Source organism: Nanorana parkeri, unplaced genomic scaffold, assembly GCF_000935625.1.
Source record: "Nanorana parkeri isolate BGI_ZX_2015 unplaced genomic scaffold, ASM93562v1 scaffold485, whole genome shotgun sequence".
Classification (NCBI taxonomy): domain Eukaryota; kingdom Metazoa; phylum Chordata; class Amphibia; order Anura; family Dicroglossidae; genus Nanorana; species Nanorana parkeri.
In genome coordinates, this window is record NW_017306753.1 from 1,009,626 (window position 1) to 1,021,674 (window position 12,049).

Genomic DNA, 12,049 nt, shown 5'->3' on the forward strand with positions numbered 1-12,049 from the left:
GTCGGCTGCCCAAAAAACCCAGCTTTCTGATTTGTGCTATACTACTTTCCAGGGGTGTGGCATCCTGTGCCCAGATTCAGGTCATTCCATTTTAAACCAATTTTTTTTGTGAATGTTGATTTTAGGGCAGAGACACTTTCACGTTTAATGTAATTGAAATATTTTTGTAAAATAAAATTAACTAAACAGAACACACTGTCTCTCTGGGTGAACAATTGCTCAATACACCCACACCCTCAGCTCTGGAATAAAAAGAAACACAATAAAATATATGTTTAATAAGTATATGTCAGGAGATGGAAGCAGTGCTAACAGCAGTAGTTGAACACTAAAACACATAAAAAAATATAAACGCGTTTGTCAAACCATAAAATGGATTTCTCCTACTTGTTTCCTTTTGGTTTGTTAAATATAACATTAAACTTGTTTTGTTATATCAGTTTAATACATGCAAAACGAAGAAGAAAAATACCTGTTGATGTTCCCATTATTTTTCCTTTGATAACTTGTCTGCTGGCCGTTATCAGTTTTTCTCCATGGACTACAGAACGCCTCCTCACTAAGCTATGGAGATGAGGGGTGGGGAAGGAGTTGCGTTTTCCTATCCTAGGATGACAACACTGTTCTCCACAAATACAATACTGACCCAAGGACAGGCAGTATGTTACATGCAGGACCCAGGAGAAAATAAAGAAGAAAACTAATGTAGCCACCACATCCAAGGATTGGTAAACTGAAATATATTTTTGTCCTTGGCTATAGATATACCACCAAAGCTTGACATCTAATCCTAATGGCTAAATGCTAATGTCCCCAAAATAAGGTTACTGAAAAATAAATCCAATCCAAACTGATGAGGTCAAATGATGGATCCTGTTGTCATTACAATGACAAATTCCGTTTTTGATACACAGCATTTCTAATTTCTGGGATTTTTCTTGCCCCACATGCCTCAACTACTCTAAAAATATGCAAAGGGCTCTTTAAGCATGCATATGTCTGTACCATCTCTGTGTGCAATAATACGACTGGTCACTACAGAGCATGGCTTTGATTTCATCTCATATCCTTAGGGGGGTAATCACTTAAAAACCTATTTAGGATCATTAGGAAAAGCAGTTTACAGCCAAGTTAAAATGCTACGATTGTACAAAGCGATAATAAATAGTTCTGTTCTATTGAAGGAAAATAAACATGGGTACAAAACAAGTGGTGACTATGTGAACAAATGATGCGAGAAAATTGCAAAGTCAATACAATGTATTCATGGTCCATCAGTACGATAAAAATTATATAGTAACCAGACCAGGCTCATTACACCATACACCCGCCGAAAGCACTCTCCAAAATGGAACAAGATATTGCTGCTGATGTAATGAGAATAAACCTAGTAATGAATAAGGAAGGCGATATTATTAATGAGATGATTTGAAATCTGCACATCTCACAGTCATATGCAGCAACAGCCGGCAAATCTTTCAGTCTTTCCTCTCTCCAAACTCTCTCTCAATATTATGTATTTTATGCACTTGAAAGTTCACACATTAAATCCAAATTGTCCCCATATTATACCAATGACACCATGCAGAATACCATTCCAGCAGGGTAATATCAGCACAGTGGCGTAGTTTGTTGCACTTTTGCTTTGCAGCTCTGACGGTTCCTGGTTCAAAGACATTATCTGCAAGTTTGCATGTTCTCCCTTATTTTTGATACCAATATCAATAAATAAATAGCAAATGTTCAGAGGGAAGTGCTGCCTCAGACAACTCAACACACCCAATCAAATTCAAACCTGCAAAAGGAAAAAACCAAAGGGAGACAGAAAGTTTCAATTTGATTGGTTGATAGTGTAATGCACATTTTTTTCTCTAGTGGCCAAGATGACATACAAAGCACACAACAACCATCGGAGCTTCGACCTACAGAGGCAACTAAAAAAACATAAATGAGCCTCAACTGTAAAGAGGAACCCCAGCCTAACAGCTGAATACACAGCATAAACACTGATTTACAAGATATCTATAACTTTGTCCAACTACCTCTGTGATTTACACAACCCTCCCACACCACATAGCCAGGACTGACACCACTGTTGACTATTGCAGTTTCCTGTATCCTTCCTCAGTTCATTAAACTATAAAGTCCAATCAGCTTTATCACAATGCTAAGATCCTCACTGTTCTCTCCTACTACTGCAAGCTGCCTGAACACCACCTCCCCCAGCTCTCATTGCCCACAAACAGGTTGAACCCACATTTGGTAAAGTAGTCCTTTGCAGAACCTGCACTTAATTTTCAGATGCCTATAGTAATAATAATAATGGCCAGGTCACTATCTGCAAGGAGTTTGCATGTTCTCCCTGTGCTTGCGTGGGTTTCCTCCGGGTACTCTGGTTTCCTCCCACACTCCAAATGACATGCTGGTAGGTTAATTGGCTCCTCTCTAAGTTGGCCCTCTATGTATGCATGTGATATAGGGACCTTAGATTGTAAGATCCTTGAGGGTAGGGACTGATGTGAATGTACACTATGTAAAAGTGCTGCGCAAATTGTTGGCGCCATATAAATACCTGTAATAAATAAATAATAACAGCATTGTAAATGGGCAACATACCAGTGTATTAGCAAACACACAGATCATTATTAGGTTTTATAAGTAAATGTTTTGGGGTTTTTTAATAGAAGATGTATTCTCTGATGGGCAAGTGCATGTGGAAGGACAATCTTGCCGAAACAAATTTTAAATACTTATCAAGCTAATAATAGATTAACTTGCAGCAAATAATTGAAATGCAAATGTCATCTTAAGGGCATTTGAGGGGAGCAGGCACAAACTCTAAGCTTTTTTTTAATGTATTTTTTTCCTCTAAAATCGTATTAATTTTTAATTCACAAACAAGGAAGAGAACGATTTTGTCATCCTGTAAAATATCTAATCATGTCACCACACATACTATTTTAAGGCCCATGCTAATTTAACTAACTTAATCTCTGTCTGTTGGAAAGAGATTACTTTGAGCAGAGAAAACTGGGGCACCAAATTCATATAGTATGCATTATTTTGTAGACAGTGTGCCTAACATGTAGTAAGCAGCACTCACTCTCTCAGGACTGCAAAGCACGTTCTTTTTGACAAATCACCTTTCTCGAGCCCATTCATTTCCTCTCTACCTATCCAGGTTTTCTTCAGAGCTATTAAATGCATTAAAGCTGGTTTGTGGCCGCACTTCATTGAATTGTACAAAAGGCTGTCTACATTTTCTTGTTTATTGCTGTAGTTTTATTCCATTTGGGATTTTGCCAATTAAAACTGATTTTTATGGAGCAGCAGCTGTTTTGTTTGCTGTAAATTTATGACTTGAAGGGGGTAGATAAACTCTTGGCTCAATAAGAAACAAATACCATTATTACAGTATATTACAAAACACCCAGAAGAGGCACAGAATGGAAATAAGATGAAATATGGAGAACTGGATCTCCAGATGTGACTGTTTAGATTCTGTGTATATATTTTACAATTGCAATAACTAATGCACAACACATACGTTTAAGGGTCCATTCACACCACATCACATGCACTAGCGTAGTTGCGTTGACTTGCAGCCCACATTGCATTGCTTTTTTTTTTCATTTCCTGTAAAGTCATATCCCTCTTTTTCTTTCCATATATCCTTTTTTTTTTTTTTAGCGTAGCTAAATGCAACGCAGTGCACTGGGGTGAACTGACCGCATTGCATTTTATTGTTATTTTTCCCAACGCATAAGTTGTGAATGGACCCGTTACTGAAGAAGAATATACAATCCTGGATTGTCACTATTTATGTCACATGCTAGGGCTCATTTGCTAAAGAAATAAAGCTGGCTTATGTAGTAAAGTCAAGGTTCACTAAGTTAGTGAACAAGGTGAAGCGTGTTTCCTTTAATCATCCAATCACAAGCAAGGAAAAATCATTTTGAAAAATGTCCTTGCACATGATTGGGTAGTTGAAGTGAACACTGCTTCACCTTATTTACAAAACCAACATTTACTTTCCTAGAAAAAACAGCCTCTATTTCTACATCCTCTCCACGTCACTGATCACTCGAGAACAAACACCGAAAAACAAAAGTCTGTAGTAATGTTTCAACATGGCAGAAAATATATACATGTACATTTTATTTTGCTCTTGCAAATTCTATTTTCAGTGCTGTCATTTAATGTCTTTCCTATGAATCCTACTGAAAGAATTAGGTTATTGAATGAAGACTGACACTGAAGACTGAAGTTACTAATAAGGAATTTCTTTTGAGAGTTTAGTCATTGCAGAGTGAAGATATGAGAAGACCTTCTCTTTAAATATTAGGCAAGGTTTTCAGTGAAGAGATAACATGGCGCAACATTGAAAAATTAGATACTCTAGGATTTTTTGTACATTTTTAAAAACAAAATGGTGAATACAGGTGATGGACAAAATGGTTTGCCATGGTTTGGGCCTACTCTCTTCAAGCACCTAGTTGAATAGCATTGGGGAATACCGAAGGAGCGGAAGACAGACCAAATAGAAGGGCTACAAAGTCGCAAAACACAGGTCCCTTTGGCTTTGAGAACAGTGAAAAGGTTTGAGTACGCTTACAGCCCTTATGTTCTGAATCATGGCAGTTATTTTGTTCATTAAATCTAACATAGGTGTAGAAAATTCCGACCCTGGATAATGCAGGGCAAGGGGCCACACTTGAGGGAGCTACGGAAGACTTTGAGGAGTGTGTGGACAGGGCATCCAGGACATCTGCATCAGGTCCTTCAGGTGGGACACTGCAGGCCGCCCCAGAGCAGATTGTGAGCTGGAGAGGCGCATAGGACCACTTTCTTTGCATTTAGAATCTGACTTCAGTATAACCCAATTGTCTCTGATTTAGATATGTTGCTGTGTCCCTTAAGGAACAATAAAGAAAAAAGTATTTCCTTTTCATACACTTTAATTCCCATTTTCAAATTGCAAACACAATGAACAGATTTAACTCACAAAAAGGGTCCCTGAGTGCAGGTAATAGTATCCCAGCAGATCTGTAGCCATGCTAAAAGGGCTGAGTTATAAAAAAAAAATTGGAACAAACACAGAACTGCTGCTAATGAAGCTTCAAATTGAACAAGCGATTTGATTGGCTTCTGTAGGCACTTGCTCTACTACTGCACCAGTTATATATTTAGCATTCCAATCAGGGGCGTCTCGAGGCCGGGTGAAACCCAGTCTCCAGACCGTGTGACACCCCGCCGTGTCATCATCGCGCGTGTGATGTCATCGCGCATGTGCGGCCATCTGATTGATGCCTGCCGGTGGCCATCTTGGTGATGGATGCCTGCAGATAGAGGAGGGAACGTTCACCCGGTGGGATGAGGTATGCCGAGGGGTCCTCTTCTCTCTCCTGACACTGTCGGGCTCTCGGTCCATGACACAGCCGAGTGATACACAAATAAGATAGATTGTTGTTAATAGTTCAGGTACTTGAATGTAATTTTAAGATTTAACTCCTGAGTTTAGTGTCACTTTAATAAGTCGGATTGCCGGTTACATTCATTTTTGTCACATGAAAATACTTGGATTAGTCTCTTGGCATGTTTTTATAATGCCATTACAGCAATTCTAATCATATAACAGTATTGATAGAGGCTTATGGTTTGATTTACAAAATAGAGGCTGTTCACTTTGCAAAGTAAACCGTCGTTGGCCTTCATAAGGATAAAGCTCTGATCACTTTAATCAACCAATCATGTGCTAGCAAACATCTGTTTTTTAAATTTCTCTTGCACATGATTGGGTATTACAAATGAACACATGTTCACCCTATCTGTGAATCCGATCATTCACATTGCTCAGTCAACAGCCTCTACTCTTTTAGTAAATTTAAACCCTTTGTCTTTTCAACTTGTTATAGATACCGACACTTTGTAAACAGAAGAACCACTGGATATATACCGTACTATATGTAAAATAGTCCTAGGTGTCTTAATGATTTGGAATCACATCAGCAGATGAATAGCTCTTTTTATTGTAACGTATTAGTCAAAATGATTAGACACTTTTTCTGTAATTTATAAAGTACAGTTTTTTATGTTTTGGTGTGATTATCATAATTTTTATCATTTGGCTATTTTTACCATAATGGGAACATGTGTCCTATTCTATTACTAATGCAAAGATGTAACAGGGGTAAGATTTTAAGTGATGGTTTTACTAGGGATTTGTATAAAAGGCTTTCATCATATGAGTTTTAAGATGTCAGTCCAATTTTGCACATGTAAATGATATGAAAGAAAGTCTAATACTCAGAAAATTGGTAAAGAGGGCTCAGTGTGAGGAAAAATCCAGGTTTGCAGTCCGCTTCTTGCAGTCAGTCTGTGTCACCAGCTCTGAGAAAGAGAGATCTAGAGCTGCAGCTAACGATTATTTTCATAATCGATTAGTTAGCCGATTATTAAGTTAATCCAACCCGAAATGAGTTATTGTGCAGGTGACATCAGGTGAGGATATGAATCTAAGGGTGTTATTCACAAAGCTGCCGAAGGCAGCCGAGTGAGTAACCGAGCCGGAGTGAATTGACCCGAACGTCGTTCGGCTATTCACTTCAGCTCAGTACAGCTGATTTCAGCCATACGTCGGCTAAAATCAGCCGTACATCAGCTGCCTTCGGTCAGCCAGCTGTTTGGCTGAGCAGAAGTGCAGAAACAGTTCTACTCAGCTGATCCAACATCTGGATGGGCTGAGCCGAAGCTCCGGCAGTTCACTTACTGCTGTTCGCCCCTATTCTCAAAGGGGCAGAAGGGCAGTGAGTGAATAGCCGAATGCCGCCAAGCGGCATTCAGCTTGGCTATTCTGCTCAGTACCTCCGTGGTAGTGAGTAGAATAGAAAAATGTAAACAAATGAAAAAAAAAATGTTTAGAAATTATTTAAATAATTGTAAAAGAAAAATTAAAAATAAAAGTTAAGAAAGTAATAAAAAAAATTTAAAGAAAAAAAACTACAACACGGGGTCCCCCTCCCAAACAATACCAGACCCTGTAGGTCTGGTAGGAATGTTAGGAGGGACCCCTATAAAAAAAAAAAAGAAAATGTGTGTGGTTCCTCCCAAAAGTCATACCAGATCCTTTAGGTCTGGTAGGAATTTTAGGAAAGACCCCAAGTTAAAAGTAAAACTAAAAGTGCATGGGATTCCCCCCAAAGTCGTACCAGGCCCTTCAGGTCTGGTAGAAATTTTAAGGTGGACCCCCACCAGCAAAAATGGGGGGAGAAAAAGCGTGAGGTCCCCCCTAAAATTCCCAACCAGACCCTTGATCCGAGCATAGGACTGGCAGGACAGGAAAGGGGGGGACTGGCGCCCCCCTCCCTGCCATACCAGGCCACATGCCCTCGGCACAGGGAGGGTGCTTTTCCAGGGTTGCCCCTAGAAAAGCACCCTGTCCCTTTGCAGATGAGGACAAGGGCCTCTTCCCCACAACTAAAGGGTTACATAAAAGATAAATAAAAAGTCCAGACTTTTAGAAAAAAATACTTTAAATACTTTTTAATACTTTAAAAAAAAATGCAACAAAGGATTTTTGAAAGTCCTGTATTGTAAAATAAATAAATCCACCGATGTAATCCTAAGGTCAATCACGACATCTCGGCATAATAAACATAAATAAATAACCACAGTTCGATGCAGTTGTACCGCGTCTCACTAAGGTGAGCTTAAAAAAGTACTGCATGCCATAACGCAGTGGTGTGAACTGTCACCACTCATGACAAGGCAAATGATCTTGTCTTGCGTTCGGGCTGCACCGGAACAAAATGGCCAGAACGCAAATGGTGTGAATGAGCTATTAAAAACTAATAATGAAGCTATATTTTAATATTACATTTCTATAAGTTCTAAACCACTCCTAATAACTAGATCCATCTAGAAGTTTGTAAACTTAATTATTGAAGATGCCCATAGAATGGACTTCCTCAATGCACTGACACAATCTCACTCAGCCCTGTGACTATGCACTTCTTTGTGTCACGACTCTTGCAGAACCTGCCTTCTGAACTATAACTCAACGTCTATAGCATTGCTGGAAGCAGTGCATGATGGGATATATAGTCTTAAGAAATGGAGATTGCATCATATGAGACAGCAGGGAAAGAGACACAAAGCACACCGGGAACCCTGGAAGTTGTTGGAAGTGATGGGCAACCGGAAGGCAGCACTCACTACATAAAGCATTTGTGTTCAGATGGCAGGAATATTAACAACGTAATGGAATGTTTGACTATTGAAATAGCTATATACAGTGCCTGATGTCAGAAAAAAACAATGCAAATGTACCTCTTGCATATAGTAAATCTCAAGGTGGAATGCCACATAGGCCAAATAAAGAATTGGGGCCTACTTATAACAACCTTATGAAGCACCACATATACGATGTTGCAATTTAAATTTCCTAAAAGTTTACGCCAAATCCCTCCCATGTGATTATTTTCAGTCTGTCCTTTGCTATGAGTGGATTCCTCTTGGGAGGTGTAGGCAGGCGGCTAAAAAAAATATTGGAAGAAAATAAACATTCCTGCCTAGCGTTGGTTAGATAGGACTCGGCTTGTTTACACAATTCTTTTCTGAGAGGCACATATGAGGAAAGCGGTGCGTCTCCCTGAATGTGGCTAGTTTAACTGATCATTGTTTTTAATATAAGGACTGGCTTCCCTTGGGAGATGAACTCGTGAGGCGGGCTGCAAGCTGGCTGCAGGCTGCACGCACTGGGGATCTCTCCGACTCATGGGAGCAGGTGACCTTTCATCTTTTGACCCTGAGATTCAAAGAAGACTGATGAGAAGCAGCTGTTTGAGAAATGTACTTTGTATAAATTGCAGAAAGCGGACACTCCTCGGGGAGGCAAGCTAATTATCCACAACAACATTACGCTGTCATCTCAATTTACTAGAGGAATTCTAATTAATATTCATTTGTTACAAGGGTCATTTATAACGCGGCACCCAGGCAGCCGCCATTGTGGTTTTAATGAACTTGAGGCTCGCTTACAAGTAAACACTCCCATGGAACACAATGGTTTATTGCTTGAAGGAGACCTGAACCGAGGGAAATGCAGAAGCTGACATTACTGACTGATTTCAGAAAATTCTAGTTGCATGGCTTTCTCTGGATTCAATACTTAGCAGAACAAGTTTAAAAAAGATGCACAAGAACAGTTAAAATAAAAAAACAGCTTTTGCTACAATACTAACCTTTAGGGCTTGTTCACACCAAATCCAGTGTGTTCCAGCACGGTTAGTGGCTGGAACGCACTGGATTGCATAATGAAAGTCTCCTGCGTTCTGGATGGGGAGGGGGCGTGGTGGTGCCATTCAAGTCAATGGCACCACAGCCACACCTTCTGTCTGCAGCAATGCCTGTTGTCTGGTGTGATCGCAAAAAATTCTGCCACACATTCTGGTGTGGGCTATCGCACTGGTGGGATTGCAAAAAAGACCAGACCGTGGGCATTGCTGTGCCATGCATTCTGGTGCGGGCTAATGCACTGCAGGCAGGAGGCATGGCTGCAGTGCCATTGACTTGAATGCACAACCCCCTCCCGGCCCAGAATGCAGAGAGGCTTGGTCTATGCAATCCAATGCGTTCCAGCCACTAACCGCGCTGGAACGCACTGGATTTGATGTGGATGAGCCCTTAAAGCCGAAGTATACATTACACATATAATACTTTCCCTTGTTCCCCCTCCCCAATCAACACGAAAATAATGATTTTCAATCAAATAATTTTACTTTTAATAAATATCCTTTTTGAGACCCTGTGATGTCATCAGTGGACCTGTCTGCTGCTCTCTGCTTCAAGCTTGGTGACAGAGGTCGGGAGGCTCCTGTAAACATCACAGTATATTGCCTCAAATTTTCTTTCAATAGCATTATATAAAAAAACACATCACCAGGATTCCTTTATACAAGCATGCTCATCCCTGTTGACCATTGGGTGACTTGGCTGCTTCAACAGGCATGTCTGAAAGGATTCTGGGGATGTGTTCTATCCTATAATGCTCAGGGAACAAAATGATTCATGGCAGAGAAAGCTAAAAGCTGCAGGAAGCAGGCAACAAGAGTATGGATCAGAAGAAAAAGGGATTGATTGATGATTGAAACTGTTCATACAGGAAATGAAGGTGGGCACAAGATAGGTTCTGCAGCTTCGAAGGGTTATATTGTAGTGATGCAAGTTTGCAGGAAATAAAAAATTATCAGTTTCAACAAAGGAGTGAAAACTTTCTAAAAGTGTGGGGAATAAAGGTAAGGCTGGAGTTCAGCTTTAATGTGGAGCTGTCCTCTGCAGTAATTATTTTCCACCATTAGATGTCACGAGTTTTCCAGGTTGAACAACAGCCAGCGTTATCCAACCCAATTCCATTTTAGTGAGCCTCAGCAGTCATGGACCCACCCCCAGAGGCACAACATTGCACAGCCCGGGCTCACGATACTCCTGCATTATGATGTGTGGGGGCTTGGTGTGAACCCAGTTCACAGGAATTTGTCTAAGCCCACTCAAAACTGTCACTGACACATCCCCTTCCTGGCCCAATTAGTTGCGGCTGGTACATTCCCCACCATGCAGCTGCACATCACAAAGGGGCAGGGAATGCCCCTGCCACAACTGATTGGGCCGTATGGGTGGTGCATGTGCTTGGATGAACTCTGGCAAACTGGATTCCCACCCCAGCATATCCTTACTCCTGGACTGAGCGGAAGAACCCAAAGATTGCAGGATAAAAGTGGTGGTGATTGCAGTGGTGGTGGGGGGATTTAGGAGGGAGGGGGTTGGCAGGGAATGGGGCAAACATTAAATGGAGTTCAGCCTTCAGTCACTAACCCAGAGTGAGTATGCAGCAAGGGTTATAAGTCCATATTACAATAGTTGTTGCAGGTCAGTAACTAAGAATTGAGTGAACCCAATGGTAAAACATTTTTAGGAGGAGTCAGCAGTGGCAGCCTACAGATTTCTCTCTATACATTTTCTTTAACATGCTTATCATTAAGAGGAATGTCGTGAGATGTCACAAAGCCACGTGAAAATACTGCCCACCCCTGGACATTTCCTCAGCTTATCAGTTTCCCAAATGATTCTTTAGTGATCAGGTTAGTTAATGGCTTCCGCATGTGTCTGATGTATTCACAGTTCTGCTCGCTTGGGTCTCATTAAGGTATTAATTAGAAATTAGGAGGACGCAGAGGCAGTCTTTATGTTTGTTGTTATACTGGCACAATTTCAGAAAATGAAAGGATAACTATACTGCATGATGAAAATGCCACCTCTCGGCCCCTAACACTTCATGCATTTATAAGACAAGAATTTAGGAATACAGACTGCCTACCACATTCTGCATGGATGAAAGTCGGGGAGAGGAAGTGAGATTTCTTGGCAGTGGATTTCAGCAAAGAAATTTCAAGTAAAAAACGAGCAGGTACCCATTGATTGTTCCAATTCAACAGAGCAATTGAAACTCCCTGTTTTACAAACTGTCCCTACTACCTAACCTGATAATATGCAGGGATCACACAGGAAACTGTATTGTTTCAAGTCCTCACAGATGAAATGGAACAGTTTTATCTCTTAAAATAGCAGCATTGCAGGTTGATTCCCTTAAGGAAATGTACAGTGACAATGATTACATTTTCATATACATCCAGCAGGTGGAGCTCTCAGCCTCTTTTCATATTTTACAGTATCTCCTTTGCACTTCTTTGTAGGGAAAATCTATTGCTACAGTACTCAACAGTTCAAGCTGATACTTACACACACTAGTATGAGTCAGTGTAGTGACTCACCACTCTCCTTCCACATGGCTCTATCTAAGGTTTCAATCTGAAAGGCACTAGATTCTGCTGTGCTTTTTCTTTAGAAGACCATTAATGAGTTGCAAATCAAGTGGTGTGTTTTTTTGTGTGTGTGTGTGTGTGTGTGTGTGTGTGTGTGTGTGTGTGTGTGTGTGTGTGTGTGTGTGTGTGTGTGTGTGTGTGTGTGTGTGTGTGTGTGTGTGTGTCCATAT